The following is a 16,686-nucleotide window of genomic DNA, read 5'->3' as shown; positions in this document are numbered from 1 at the left end:
ATATATATATATATTGCATCTTAGACTATCTAATTATCTTTTTTCTTTTTAAACTTTTTTCTGGTAGTTCGTATATATAAAGTACATATAAAGAGAGAACAGAAAGAACTGTATTGATTGAAGTAATTCTACCACCAATTGAAAGAAAAGATTCTGTCCAATTCTGTAATTTTTCAGAAAATTTATCTAATATAAATACCACCAATTAGAAAATTTAAAAGATTCTGTCCAATTCTGTAATTCTACCACCAATTAGAAATAGATAGATACCCTAATTTTTATTTTGTAAAGGAATTTCTTGATAGCTTGATTGGTAATGAAGCTACCTTTCATCCAAAAATATCAGCTAGTTTGTTTGTTCTTCGTAATCTATCTTTATAATAGCACTTGTTATTTACTTTACATACAATATCGAGTGTATTAATTATCTCATCAGCCAATTCCACATTAATTATATATTCAGAATTAATATATCTGCATTTTATAAAGACAGCATGAGATCGATCGATCTATTAGTCAACAATATAATTTAGAGATAATTTTTAAACTACAGTTGACTATATTTACAAAAAATTATTTAGTATTTAAAATAATTATAATATTATGTCTTGCCTAAAATTTTGCTCCGCCCAACTAAAAATCTTGGCACCTCCATCCCCTTTATTTACTTAATTATCCGTTAACAACAGTTACTAATTATATTTTATTTAATAGAAAGGTAATTATTAGTAACAAAGAAGAAATGAAGGGAAGTTCTTTAGTCGAAAATGATAAGTAAACCAAATGATTAGTCAGTTACCTTTAGCAATACCATTGGCCATTGGCCAGGCTAGAGAAGCAAATTAATAAGAAATAAGCAAAGCATGTATAAAGCCGCTTGCCAGGCTAGCTAGCTACAGATATCTATCTATCTATCCATATAATTTTGGATGGATGGCTTACTGCAGAGCTACAGTATCCAATGGCCAGATCTTTTCTTCGCTTTTATCTGACGGTCAGATCTCTTGCACCTATATTCTCTTCTCAAAATGACGGTCAGGTCAGGTCTCCAACGTTCCCCGCATTCTCCTCCTCTTTGGAACCATTTCTCCTCCGAAAACCACCCGAGCGACAAGGATGCCTACTTTGTGGCGGTGCGCCACATCGTGTCGATAGTGCAAAGGAGTGCACGCTCAGTTGCCTGCGCCTTCACTCTCTCCTCTGGCATGGCCTTGCGCGTGCTCTGCTCAGCGCCTCATCACCATCCAACCCCCTCCACAAGCTTCGTTTGGTCCATTCCTCGCACAATCCACATTTTCCCCCCTCCAGCGAGCATGTTCATGCGCTCCTGCTTGCTCTCAGCAAAGAACGCCTCTGGCTCCAGCTCTGGTGAGAGTTATTACTTATTAGTTTGATTGTCTATTTTTTTTTTTGTTTTCTTTTAGGTTGTTCTGCTTTAGTTATTTGTGTGTTGTTTGTAATTTTGTGCATGTGTGCTCCTTAAATTAATTAATTACGACCACAATGTGATTTCACTGCATCTGGCCTTATGTTTGCAAGGAAGTTATCTCGGCCATTTTTATTAATACCCTAAAAAAAAAAAATTTTAAAACTGCCTCCGCATTGGATTTTTTTTTTTTTAAAATTTCCCCGACCGCCTGGCCCATGGGTGGCCCACCCTCCCTAGTAGATCGCCCAGGTCAGGGGCGGTTCACTAGGAACCAGACCGCCTAGGGTCCGGGCGGTCCTCTCTCTCACTGTTTTTTTTTAGATCACTTAATATTTTGATTTAAATAATTTTGTGAAGAAACTATTTTCTTGTTTAGAGTGTATGTCAAAAATTAAGACATTTGATATATTTATGGAGTAATGTTGTAACTCTTTACAACTTTGATTTGGTTTGTCAGTTGAATATCATAAGTTTATAGATAACATTAATTAAGAACTTGGTCTAATTCAAAATTTTACAAGTTCTGACAGCTTGTTGATCTTCTTCTCTTTATTTCTAGTACTAAAATAGTAGTTTAGAGCTACTAAAATATGAACAAATCTCAAATTATATCAATCACTGTATATGCACAAAGCATCATAGACTGATCTCTGGTATGGTGTCAAGTCCAAACTCACCAGCCAAGCACTTAGCAAAGGCCACTGATATAGCGCAATGCACTAAAAACATCAAATTTGATATTTTCTGGTAAATCAGCAAGTCTGGATTGATACAGGGACCAAACTGGAAAAGTGATTACACCAACCTGTAAAGCATTAAAAAATACACAGAATTGATACAAATTTCAATTTATTTGAATTTATCTACAATTAGTTATGAATTTTCAAAGTTCAGCTTTCGAAAAAACTTTAAACAGTCATAACTTTGGCTAAGAAAGTCGGATTTGCGCGTATGACCACTTTTCAGAAAGAAGGGTACAAGACGGATCCGAATATCGCTCGAGGTTCATTCCTAGACATCTGAAGCATCATAATTAAAAAAAAAACATTGTTTAGCGCCTCAAAAATTCAGTTTAAGTTTTCGTTCAATGGTACACGTACAACGATCGGTATTTTGTTCAGTCAAAAGCCTAAGAGATTATTCAAGAATTATTCATGTAATTATTTTAAAATGCATTTATTATTTATTGTGTTCGTTTGCCTATCTCCGAGAAAATGGTATATGTTGACAATAATCAAATAATTCAATTATTCTCTAAAAAAAAAAAAATCGACATCATTGAGGCAATCTAACTATATTTCCTTATGTATATTTGAATAAAATAAATTGTTAAGAATCAAGGCCAAATCCTTAATTAGTGTTATACTTGTGAACAAATCAAATTAAAGTTATAAAGAGTTACGACATCACTCCATAAATATATCAAATGCCTTATTTTTTGGCATACACTCTAAACGAGAAAACTTTTTCTTCACAAAATTATTTAAATCAAAATATTAAGAGAGCTCAAAAAAAAAAAGAGAGAGGACTGCCCGGACCCCAAGCAGTCTGGTCCCTAGTGGACCGCCCTTGGCCCAGGCAGTCTGCTAGGGAAAGTGGGCCGCCCGTGGGCCAAGTGGTCAGGACAATTTTTAAAAAAACCCCAATGTGGGAGCAGTTTTAAAATTTTCTTTTTCTTTAGGGTATTAATAAAAATGGTCGAAGCTATCTTACAGGAAGGTCCTAAAAAGAAAGAAATATCACACATATCTCTAACACTTCAAAATCATGTATGATTTTCCTTGTCAATTCATGAACTATACATACTCAATTTCACAAGTCCTAGGGGTATGCATGAAAGGAAATATGGAAGGGGACTTTGTGCCCCCTTTTTCAAGCTCCCCTTCACTGTTCTGAGAAAATAAATACAAAACAGTTGCAGAAAAAATTATATAAATCTGTATAAATTGCAGATAAATGCATAACATAAGTTTATTAGTTTGTATAGATCTAACTTGAATGTTTTGACGACAATATATATAACTTCTTTCTTGATTGGTAGGAATCTTGCAAGAAAGTAAAGGTTGTCATGAAGTACTTCAAGTCTAAGGTACGTAGATTCCTAAATCTTCTTCAATTCTAATACCGTGAGCTGGTCAAAGTTCTTATCTCTCAAATAATTTTAAAGGTCAGATGCATAGCCTTGTCTCTAGAGGCTGAAAGAGGCGACGTGCTGGTATTGGTTGACAAGATCTCCAAGGGGTTCGCCATCATCCTGTACTGGGGCAAGTCGTACCAGAAGCCTAGCCTACTAAGCTGAGACCCAAAAATGTATTGACCAAGAGGATGGATAGCTCTTGCACGATCCATCGAGCTGTAGAGCTGCAGAGGCATGAGGTTAGTGTTTTAACTTTTGATATAGTCTGAGATGGCAAAAATGTCATTGGATCATGTTTTTATTGTTCACGTCTCAGTCATGTCCCATGATTAATCTAGCAAAAGTTGTACTCAGTTTTCTTTTGGCTCAGATAAGTTTTCTTCGATTCAGATCAGGTTGGGTTTGTGAATGTCTCCCGACTTCCAAGTTCACTTCAGACCTGATTGTGGATTAGTTTGAGTTGTGAGTTGTTCAGCTTAGGACTATTCTCCGGATCTCTCGAGTTGCTATGAGGCATGCTTCCTGGTTTCACATGGTTATAGTGGCAACTTAAGTTCCTGTAACTGGTTTTACTCTACCATAATTGGCTTCATGGTCAGGGAAGTGAGGAAAAAGCAATCAAAAGAGAAAATTATGAATAAAAATTATAAAATCATATAAGTGAAATAGAAACTATGAGATTTCCATGTGATATTTTTGTTTTATTCGTCATTTCAGGCACTTAAGATCCATATTTCAAAGTTAAGCACAAAGGTAGAGCAACTAAAATCTAAACCGGTAACCCTCACTTACACATCTTTGAATTGTCTTGGATTTTTATTTGAGCATTGATGAATTATTTAATATCTGACTTTCCAAATGTTAGAAGCATAAAAGATAGAGGAGATGAGGATATAAATACAAAACTCAGACTTTGCTTATATATTCCTCCGAAGACGTTAGCTCAGAGATATACACACTTTTTGTGAGATACACACGTTGTAAATAAATTATCAGAGTTGACCATGTGCAATTTGGTAAGACTGTGTCATGCTTGTTTGATATATAGAAATAGAAGCGCGCAACTAACTAGAAGATGTGATATGATATGGGATATGGAATTTTATCAAGTAATTAAATACTAATAATAAAGAGATTGTAGACAAATCAAAGGCAGGTACGTAGTTAGAGAATTACCACCATTGACGTCGTTTTCTCAAGTATTTGTTTTTTTTTTTTTTTTTATTGAATACGCCTCAATTTTGCTTGTTCTAAAGCCCCCGGTTTTATTTTTAAACTAAGAATCCCATAGTCAAAATTAAAAAAGAGCCTAAATGATGTCCTGTCACAGCTGTACTAAAAATTCTCGATAAAAAGAAGCCCATAAGAAAAAATTAGAACACAACCCATTGTGAGTTGGAAGCTACCTTAAGACTGTGCTCCAGAAGTTTAAGTAGAGGGGGAAGGAAGGGGAGGGGAGACGATGGGAGGGGAGGGGACGGGAGGGAGAAGGGGAATTTTTAAGGTGTTTACTTGCTCCAGAGAAACATATCGAGGAAAGGGAGGAATTGAATACTTTTTTAATTTAACTTATATTTTATCTAAAATTACTAATTTACCCTCACATAAACAAAATAGAGAAGCCCTTCACAACCTGCTCTGGTAATATATAAATAATTAAATAAATGTACATCTTCACAAATTATGCTTTGATGATTATAAATGCTATATGCGCTTCTTCATTTTAAAACTTGGTTCAATTGAATTTCGTGTATATTATATAATTATGTGGTACCAGTCATTGGTACTGTCAGAGCAATTGAAGGAGAGAAAGCCAACAAGAAGCAGGCCCCTTTATACCATGTTAGGATTTCATCATAAAGCAAAGTAAAAGTTTTCAAGTAGCAGGTGCATGCTCTATACCATGAACAAAAAGTTTCCAACCATTGCAAAATTAAGCATCAGACCCCTCTAGCTTGCAAAATTGTAAATGTTGAGGATCTTAGCAAAACTTTCTCCCTGACACCATTTATCTCTTGGGAGCTTGATTCCATCTATTCTTGCCTAGTTTACCAGTAAGTACGGCAAACTCAATCACTCACAAATCAGTACATAACTACTTGCCAAATTTTTGCATCCATAGTGACTTGCAGTTGTACCAGTAGATTACTGACTACAAACTTGTATAAATATTGTGCAATGTCAGTCCCTTAAATAAGTTGAATAGTACAAACAAGCCCTTCCAAAGTAAAAAAAATCAAAGATCATACCAAAAGTATAATAAAGCATCATCATATATAATCAAGTATAATCAAGCATAATAAAGTCTTTAAATATATCAAGGTTTTTTCACAAAATATACCTTTGTCAATACAAAAACTATCACCAACTATTACAAAATATATACCTTCACAAGTCTTTATCCACAAAAACGATGCATACATATATAGCATCAAACAAAAGGGTAGTGGTTCAACTACCTTAATTGAGGGACATAATTTCTAGAAGTTTCTTACGCTCACTTAAAGGACATCCAAGGAGAGCATCTAACATATCGGGATTCTTGATTAGAAAGAGATATGTCAAAAGAGACGTATGTCAAAAAATCCCAAATCAGACATACACCTAAACTACTATTGGATTGGTACACAAAAACAAAAGTATGCTGACTCTTATCGAATAGCTTGCGTGCATACAAAAGTTTAGTAAATTGCATAATCAAGCATCATCATTACACTAGTGGAAAAACATGAATCAGGATCGGCCTATCTGGATCGGTTATTTGAAACAACCGATACTAATACCTATCTGGATCGGTTTTCTGAACAAAACCGATCCTAAAAACTAGTTAGATCGGGTTTTTTAGTCAACCGATCCTAATTTGTGAACTATCCGGATCGGTTTTTTATAAAACCGATCCTGATACTATCAGGATCGGTTGTTCTAAAAAACCGATCCTGATAGTATCAGGATCAGTTGTTCTAAAAAACCGATCCTAATAGTTAAACTATTAGGATCGGTTGTTTAGAACAACTGATCCTGATACAATTTTTTTTTTCAAAATTGGTTCTGCAAAAAAAAAAAAAAAAAAAAAAAAAATCAGGGTCGGTTTTTTATAAAGAACCGATCCTGATACTATTAGGATCGGTTTTTTATAAAAAACCGACCCTGATTTTTTTTTTTTTTACAGAACCAATTTTGAAAAAAAAAAATTGTATCAGGATCGGTTTTATTGCTAAAAACCGATCCTGATAGTATCTGGATCGGTTTTTAGCAATAAAACCGATCCTGATAGTTTTTTTCTTTTATTTGGAAAATCTTTTCATATGGTTATGTTTAAATAAATATAAAAAATTACATATTAGAAATATAAGTTAATTATTTAATAGAAATTTTATTTAATTTTCAAATTCTACTTAAATAATATTAAGATCCAACGTAAACTATTTACGGTCGTGCGATGTTGCTATATTGTTTTGCTTTGATGAACTAGTAAATGAATCCCGAATTGTATCAAATTTTATAATGGTGAAATTAATATGACATTCTTTCATTTTAACGGTTCCGATCGACCAAATGCTAATGTTCGTATTCGTTCCTTCACAACCCCACACAACAAGGGTTCAAGTCCTATGTATATTATTATATGGCACAAGTCATTGATGCATCATGCATGATTGTATAAAAAAATTCAATAGTCAAAATGACTTCAAAATGAAATATCAATGTCAAATAATTAATTATATTATCACATAAATTTTAATAATATAAATTACATTAATTTTCATCAAAATTACATTAATGAAATATCAATGTCAAATAGTACCTATCTCCTGTTTAATATTATTTAAGTAGAATTTGAAAATTAAATAAAATTTCTATTAAATAATTAACTTATATTTCTAATATGTAATTTTTTATATTTATTTAAACATAACCATATGAAAAGAGTTTCCAAATAAAAGAAAAAAACTATCTGGATCGGTTTTTAGCAATAAAACCGATCCAGATAGTTTTTTTTCTTTTATTTGGAAAATCTTTTCATATGGTTATGTTTAAATAAATATAAAAAATTACATATTAGAAATATAAGTTAATTATTTAATAGAAATTTTATTTAATTTTCAAATTCTACTTAAATAATATTAAGATCCAACGTAAACTATTTACGGCCGTGCGATGTTGCTATATTGTTTTGCTTTGATGAACTAGTAAATGAATCCCGAATTGTATCAAATTTTATAATGGTGAAATTAATATGACATTCTTTCATTTTAACGGTTCCGATCGACCAAATGCTAATGTTCGTATTCGTTCCTTCACAACCCCACACAACAAGGGTTCAAGTCCTATGTATATTATTATATGGCACAAGTCATTGATGCATCATGCATGATTGTATAAAAATATTCAATAGTCAAAATGACTTCAAAATGAAATATCAATGTCAAATAATTAATTATATTATCACATAAATTTTAATAATATAAATTACATTAATTTTCATCAAAATTACATTAATGAAATGTCAATGTCAAATAGTACCTATCTCCTGTTTAATATTATTTAAGTAGAATTTGAAAATTAAATAAAATTTCTATTAAATAATTAACTTATATTTCTAATATGTAATTTTTTATATTTATTTAAACATAACCATATGAAAAGAGTTTCCAAATAAAAGAAAAAAACTATCTGGATCGGTTTTATTGCTAAAAACCGATCCAGATACTATCAGGATCGGTTTTTAGCAATAAAACCGATCCTGATACAATTTTTTTTTTTCAAAATTGATTCTGTAAAAAAAAAAAAAAAAAAAAAATCAGGGTCGGTTTTTTATAAAAAACCGATCCTGATACTATTAGGATCGGTTTTTTATAAAAAACCGACCCTGATTATTTTTTTTTTTATTTTTTATTTTTTTACAGAATCAATTTTGAAAAAAAAAATTTGTATCAAGATCGGTTTTTTATAATAAAAAACCGATCCTGATACTATTTTTATACAAAAAAATTAGTATCAGGATCGGTTTTTTTATTATAAAACCGATCCTGATACTATTAGGATCGGTTCTTTATAAACAACCGATCCTAATGATAATTCCTATATAACCAGCTTAGCTAGGGTTCTTCTTATTTTCATTTCGCGCCTCTCATTTTCAATTTAGCATCTCTGTCTCTGTCTCCGTATCTTCCTCTCAAATCCTCAGTACTCTGTCTCTCTCTCTCTGTCTCCGTCTCTCCCTCTCCTCCGTGTCTCTCTCTCTCTTTCTCTCCGTCTCTTTCTCTCAAATCCGAGCCTCTCGCACCTCCGACTCAATTGTGCCAGTTTTTAATTTGTTTTATTGTTTCAAAAATTAATTAATGGTGTTTATATATTGTTTTACAGTTTTGAGGACATCTCTCTCAAGTTACTTAATCATCCGGCCGATCAACTATCATGGTATTAGCTTTATCTAATTTTCTCATTATTATACTTTTAAAACACATTTTTTTGTATTTTTTATTGGAAAATGTTTTTCCATCTAATTGTTACCTTTGTTTTTGTTTTTAGGGTCTTTTTTAATCTCAAGTGATGTGATTGCAAAAGAGGTAATTATTGATTTTTTTATTGTTGTGCTTTACATTAATTGCATAAATGTGTATATTGTATAAATGTGTGTTAATTGAAGAAATAGCCCAATTAGTCAATTGTATGTTTGTTAATTAATTTTTTTTTGGAATTTAAATTTCTTGTTATAACATGTAATGCTTCACAAAACTTTTTATGAAGTACATGAATTTTTTGTAATAGTTTAAGATGTGTATGATAATTAATTTAGAATGTGTATATGATATTTAATTGATTATTGCTTCTTACTGTGCAACAAAAAAAAATTTAGGATGCTGGCCAGCAAAATATATATGGAAGCTGGTCAAATAAATAAAAATATTTTTTTTAGCTTCAATAAAACATCAGGATCAGTTATTTTAAACAACCGATCCAGATTACTACTATTAGGATCGATTGTTTAAAATAACCGATCCTAATTCTAAAAAAAAAAAAAAAAAAAAAAAAAAAACTTTTAGGATCGGTTTTTAAATAAAAACCGATCCTAAAAGTTTTTTTTTTTTTTTTTTGGAATTATGATCTGAAATACAATCAAGATCGGTTTTAATATAAAACCGATCTTGATAGTACGTATCAGGATCGGTTGTTATGTAATTTAAAAAAAAAATTCGAAAATACTATCAAGATCGGTTCTTATATAAAAACCGATCTTGATAGTACGTATCGGGATCGGTTCTTAGTCAAAAACCGATCTAGATAACAACTATTAAGATCGGTTCTATTAAAAAACCGATCCTAATAGTTTCTATTTGGATCGGTTCTTGAAAAATATAAAACCGATCCTGATAGTATCAGTATCGCCTTCATCAGGATCGGTTGGATTCCGATACTGATATGTGTATATAACCGATCCTGATTTCTATTTTTCCACTAGTGTTATCTTGAGAATTCTTTGAATGACTTGTACATGAAATTTAACCCAAACTGGTCACTCAATATCACCCATGATATATCTACGTATCTGGTGCTTTAGGCAAATGATACAATCATTTTCGAACTACAACCTTGACCCTTGACAATTTCATTAAAATATAATGATGAAAATTCTTCCTCGCTATCTGGTTTGTATCACGGTAATTTAACTGTGTGAAGAATACAATCTTCTCTTTCTTTTCACCAAGGTATCACGACAAAAAAAAAAAAAAAAAAATCTTGCGAACTTACCCGGCAAGTGACGGAGACCATAAAAACGGAGACAAAAAAACACCGCGTATGAGAAATCGACCTGAGAAGAACAAAAGTGGAGGGAATACGAAAATGGAGATATAAAGCACGCGGGAAAAGGGTAACTCGTGTAAATTAGTGGTAACTCGTGTAACTCTTTTCCTTCGGCTACACCCCGATTTGAGGGTGACGAATTTCGTCCGTCGAGAGTAAAAGCGTTACTTTGAGATCTTTCCCTTCCTTCCGATATTGAGTTGTGGAGCAAGTAAATTTCGAATTTTTCACCCAGCCTCCCGTCCCCTCCCCTCCCCTCCGTTCCCTTCAATTGGAGCACACCCTAAATGTGACTAGCTAGTTTAAATCAAGGTTCGGCTGCCTTGGCAAGTGAGGTGTTGAAGAGTGAATTAAGTGGGCATTGCATTATTTTGGGAATTTTGTCCGCCACTAACAAATTAAATCAGTCCATTCTTTGGGCCTATGCACAAAAAGGCCCATATATCAATGTTTAAATTTCATGTTGATCTAATTTAGGCCCAAATTATTTATTTATCTTTTCTTTTCTTTTCTGCTAATTAAAGACAACCCACGAATTTTATTAAGAATAATTATATGATAACCCTTATCCCTGTCCCTCATTTATCTCCACACTCTTCCTTCAGCCTACTGGAACGTTTGTATCCATCAAAGTATGAGAAAGCTGACAAACAGAAATTTGTATGTGATGGATGTGAGTTTGGGAAGCATACAAGGAGTTCGTATATAAGCTCAGGAAGTAGGAGTTCTCATGCCTTTGATTTGATACACTCGAATGTATTGGAGCCTTGCTCAACAACTTCGATGAATGAGTATAGATTTTTTGTGACTTTCATCGATTGTTATTCTCGTGTCACATGGTTATACTTGATGAAGAACAAGAGTGATGTACTTGCTTGCTTTAAGGATTTTCATAAGGCAGCTCAGACTCAGTATGGTGCTGTGGTGAAGGCACTGAGATCCGATAATGAGACCGAATATACAAACAAGGCATTCGAGGAGTATTTGTCAGTTCATGGGATACATCATCAGACCACGTGCCCTTACACACCAGCACAAAATGGAGTGGCAGAGAGGAAGAATAGACACTTGTTAGAGGTAGCCCGGTGCATGAGATCTCCATGAATGTTCCGAAACATTTGTGGGGACAAGCAGTCCTGACAGCCGCACAATTGATCAATAGAATGTCATCTAGAGTGTTGGAGTGACAGACTCCGTGTGTGATGTTGAAAGGAGACAATGGGGGTATTCTTCATCCAAAAGTATTTGGTTGTGTGTGCTTTGTGAAAGACAACAGACCAACAGTGGGAAAGTTGGATCCGAGAGTTGTGAGGTGTATTTTTGTGGGGTACTCAGCTACTTAAAAAGGTTATGTGTGCTGGAGTCCGGAAGAGAGAAGATTGTTTGTGAGTATGGATGTTACATTCCGCGAGCTCGAACCTTACTACTCCTCAGAGACTATATCACCCTTTGGAGACTCACTCGATACAGGAGGTATGAGGCGAGAGGAGGAGAGTAGTAGTGATGGTGAGAGGATAGTGAGTGTGGGTGGTATTTCTTGCCCACTGGTGGATTCGGCTAGGGTTGAGCTGGAAAAGGAGGATTCGGCTAGGGTTGAGCCAGAAAAGGAGGATTGGGCTGTGGTTGAGCCGGAAAAGGAGGATTCAGCCATGATTAAGCCGCAAATGGAGGATTCCGCTGTGGTTGAGCCGGAAGTTGAGAGGAATGGGTCTGAAGGAGGTAGAACTCAGGCTCAAGGGGAGTCGAGATACCGTGAGGTGTATGTGAGAAGAAATAAGCAGAATGAGGGAGCCGTGCCTACAGTGCCACCTGTGCCAAGTTCCTTGTCCTTGCTTACTCCGACTCCTGAGACACTTACATAATCCACCACAGACTTAGAATACACAAGTGTTATGATTCCTCTCTCTACTCTTCCCACTCCCCTATCAGTAAGAAGGACTCCTCGCGAGAATGCGGGCATTCCTCCTGACCGATATGATTTCCCACATGAGATTGCCCAGTTTGTTTCTTACTCACACATATCACCGGTACATAGAGCGTTCATTGCATCATTAGACACTGTCTCTATCCCTAAGTGTTGGCAGGTTGCTAAGGGAGATTTGAAATGGAAAGCAGCCATGCTAGAAGAGCTCGAGACCCTCGAAAAGAACAAAACCTTGGAGCTTCTGTCACTACCACCAGGCAAGAAGGATGTTGGATGCAAGTGGGTCTTCACAGTGAAGCAGAATCCAGAGGGTCTGGTTGAGCGCTACAAGGCTAGGTTGGTAGCAAAGGGGTACAGTCAAACCTATGGCATTGACTATGATGAGACATTTGCACCCGTGGCAAAGATGAGCACAGTGAGGACATTGATTTCCATGACAGCGAATGAGGGGTGGCAGTTACACCAACTCAACGTGAAGAATGCATTTCTTCATGGTGATTTGTTGGAGGAGGTGTACACCAGGGTTTGGCACAAACCAGACAGTGGGTAAGGTGTGCAGGCTCAAGAGGTCGCTTTATGGGTTGAAGCAGTCCCCTCGGGCCTGGTTTGATAGGTTCAGGAAGGCTATGGTAGGCATGGGCTATCAGCAAATCAATGCTGACCACACGGTATTTTCTCGACGACATGGTGGTCACATTACTATGTTGGCTGTGTATGTCGATGATATAATCATTACCGAGGATATGAGGGGGAAATTGCACGGTTGAAGGAAAAATTAGGGAATGAATCCGAGGTGAAGGATTTGGGACAGCTTAGATACTTCCTTGGGATTGAGGTGGCTCGTGGAGCAGGGGGGATTGTTCTATCCCAAATGAAGTATGTCCTAAATTTGCTCACAGAAACAGGCATGTTGGGGTGCAGGCCTGCAGTTTCTCCAATTGATGTGAAGGCCAAGATAAGTGCAGATGCAGGAGATCAGGTTGATCGTGAGAGGTACCAGAGACTGGTAGGCAGATTGATCTATTTGACACATACATTTCCCGATATCTCATTTGCAGTGAGCGTGGTGAGCCACTAGATGCATGACCCTAGGAAGGGCCATATGGACGCAGTGCATCACATTCTGAGGTACCTGAAGAATACACTAGGGAAGGACTTGATTTTCAGGCAGAATTGACACATGAACATTGAGGGCTATTGTGACTCTGACTGGGCCAGTTACCAAGATGACAGGAGGTCCACAGCTGGCTACTGCATGTTTGTAGGGGGCAATTTGGTCTCCTAGAAGAGCAAGAAGCAGCCGGTTGTTTCAAGATCGACGGCAGAAGCTGAGTACAGGGCTATGGCATTAGGAGTTGCTGAGATGTACACTACAACAAAGTAGATACTTTTTGCGAGGGAAAAAGTGCATTTATGACGGTCGTCCGTCGCAAAAAGTACCGTTGCAAAAAGAAAAAGCTGAACAATGAGAGTAGTCTGTTGCAAAAAGTCACTTTTTTATCCTCGCGAAAAGTGTCTCATTCTTGTAGTTGTTGTGGCTGAAGAGGTTATTGGAAGAACTCAAGATGAATCACGGAGCTAAAATGAAGTTGTGGTGCGATAGCAAGTCAGCGATCATCATTGCCAACAATCCTGTGCAGCATGACAGAACCAAGCATGTGGAGATCGATAGGTTCGTCATAAAGGAAAAGCTGGAAAGTGGACTATTGGAGCTGAGTCATGTAGCTACTAGAGATCAAGTAGCTGACTGTCTCACCAAAGGACTTAGCTCAATAGATCTAGTTAGGTTTTGTGACAAGATGGGCTTGATAGATATCTTTTGCCCATCTTAAGGGGGAGTGTTGAGATTTATGTATGTTTTCGGTATTTTGGGTTTTGTAGGGTCTTTTTGGTAAAAATGATTATAGAATAGTTTAGGAATTTGAATGAAAGATGTAACGCATATATAGGTTTGTATGAGAACAAATAAAGAAATACAACTTATTTTTCTGATTTTCCACTCTCCATATATTCAATTCCTAAATTTTAGCTGCCTACAATGACTTGTGATTTATCAAGGAGAGGAATCAAAGTGCAATGCTGGGTAAAACTGCCCGACGCTGTCCATCTGTTGGGAGCAACGTATTCATCCACCCGTGTTGTATGCCTGTATCAGGATAAAAAAAACAATGTACATTAGAAAATCTCTACGCCGCCCCGCCGCCGTCTGTGGGATTCGAACCCATGACCACATGGTTAAAAGCCATGCGCTGTAACAACTGAGCTAAGACGGCCACATGTCAACTTAAAAGGTTAATTCAAAACTTCCATTTTAGCAGGAAATTCCATCGATTCTTAACGCCGGATTTATAATGTGGTCTTGTAAACTGTAAATTGCAGCTGTATGGATTTTCGGTTTTTTCCTATTTGATTGAGATATCACAAAAATTTACAGATTAACAAGAATTTGAGAATTCAAATGCGAACCCATCTCCATTACTTGCATCTCGAATCAAATTCGGATTATATTGGACGCGCGATCTAGTTAAAATGTTTCAAATAGTAACATATATATATATGAGGAGGGTTAAAATGCCTCTATTTTTTGTGCCTCTACTATGCCTTCATTTTTAAAAACTTTAATAATTCAAAATTTAAAACTTAAAAGTCAAAATAAAACCGTTGGATATGATCTACGTCATTTTTTCTATGCACGTGTAAAAAATTATGACATTTCAATTTTATTTTTATTGTCATCAAGAGCTTGTAAAAAAACACACTAATTTGGATGATTTCTAGACATTGATTTTTGAACTTAATGATTTACATAAAAACAAAATTGAAATGTGATAGTTTTAAAAGATGGAGGCATAGTGGAGGCACAAAAAATTGAGGCATATATAGAGGAGGGATCCGATTACACCCTTTTTTGGTGACACCGAATTACACTTTCCATTTTCAAAATTTTCAAATTCCAAACAGTCGATCCAAACCGTTCAACTTGTTGCATATGTTAAAATGTGCTTGCAGATCAAATTTTACATTTTTTGGAATTTTTTTATTATTTATTAAGTATTTAACAAAATCGCTATATTCAGACTGTTTAATTTTTGTACCCATCTTAATAAATAGTAAAAAAATTCAGAAAAATGTAAAATTTGATCTGCAAGCACATTTTAACATATCCAACAAGTTGAACGGTTTGAATCGACTGTTTGGACTTTCTAAACATAGGGTGTAACCGGGTTCACCAAAAAAATGGTTTAATACGATCCCTCCTCATATATATATATAGAGTTAGGCTGGGGTGCTATGGATAGCATAGTGGCCTCTATGCTACGGCTCAATATTCGAATTTTCAAAATCCAAACGGTCGATCCGAACCGTTCATCTTATTCTCCATATTAATATCTACTTGGAGACCAAATTTTATAATTTTCTGAATTTTTTTACTATTTATTAAGCCACTTTGAAAATCGCTAATCCAACGGTTTTACTGTTTTGTGCAGCCACCGTTGGATCAACAATTTTGTAAAATACTTAATAAATAGTAAAAAAATTCAGAAAAATGTAAAATTTGGTCTCCAAGCAGATATTAATATGGAGAATAAGATGAACGGTTCGGATCGACTGTTTGGATTTTGAAAACTCGAATATTGAGCCGTAGCATAGAGGCCACTATGCTATCCATAGCACCCCAGCCTAACTCTATATATATATATGAGGAGGGATCGGATTAAACCATTTTTTTGGTGACCCCGGTTACACCCTATGTTTAGAAAGTCCAAACAGTCGATTCAAACCGTTCAACTTGTTGGATATATTAAAATGTGCTTGCAGATCAAATTTTACATTTTTCTGAATTTTTTTACTATTTATTAAGATGGGTACAAAAATTAAACAGTCTGAATATAGCGATTTTGTTAAATACTTAATAAATAGTAAAATAATTCCAAACAAGTGTATATATATAGAGAGATAGGCTAACGCGCTTCCTCTAGCATATGGACCGAAATGCTTCCGGTGGAAATTTGAAATTTCAAAATCCAAAAAGTCGATCTGAACCGTTCATCTCCTTCTCCATATTAATATCTACTTGGAGACCAAATTTTACATTTTTCTGAAATTTTTTACTATTTATTAAGCCACTTTGAAAATCGCTGATCCAACGGTGGCTTACCAAACAGTAAAAATCAGAAGCTACCGTTGGATCAGCGATTTTCAAAATGGCTTAATAAATAGTAAAAAATTTCAGAAAAATGTAAAATTTGGTCTCCAAGTAGATATTAATATGGAGAAGAAGATGAACGGTTCAGATCGACTTTTTGGATTTTGAAATTTCAAATTTCCACCGGAAGCATTTCGGCCCATATGCTAGAGGAAGCGCGTTAGCCATACTCTATATATATA

At 35.1% G+C, this 16,686-nt stretch overlaps 1 long non-coding RNA gene and 1 other non-coding gene across 3 annotated transcripts; one reads left to right on the top strand and one right to left on the bottom strand.

The window, feature by feature from the left end:
• The first annotated feature begins 1,229 nt into the window (after positions 1–1,229).
• LOC144548010 (uncharacterized) lies at positions 1,230–4,474 on the top strand. Of its 2 annotated transcripts, none has more exons than XR_013509203.1 (3): positions 1,230–1,368; positions 3,471–3,522; positions 3,602–4,474. It is a non-coding gene; the product is annotated as an uncharacterized LOC144548010 (long non-coding RNA). The 2 variants fall into 2 exon arrangements; XR_013509202.1 differs by having other exon boundaries at positions 3,471–3,518; positions 3,597–4,472.
• A 10,023-nt stretch (positions 4,475–14,497) lies between these two features.
• TRNAK-UUU (transfer RNA lysine (anticodon UUU)) lies at positions 14,498–14,570 on the bottom strand. Its single transcript has one exon. It is a non-coding gene; the product is annotated as a tRNA-Lys (tRNA).
• Between the last annotated feature and the right edge of the window lie 2,116 nt (positions 14,571–16,686).

Source organism: Carex rostrata, chromosome 32, assembly GCF_964058835.1.
Source record: "Carex rostrata chromosome 32, lpCarRost1.2, whole genome shotgun sequence".
Lineage (NCBI taxonomy): Eukaryota > Viridiplantae > Streptophyta > Magnoliopsida > Poales > Cyperaceae > Carex > Carex rostrata.
Note: the sequence above shows the minus strand (reverse complement) of the source record. Positions and strands in the feature narration are given on the sequence as shown.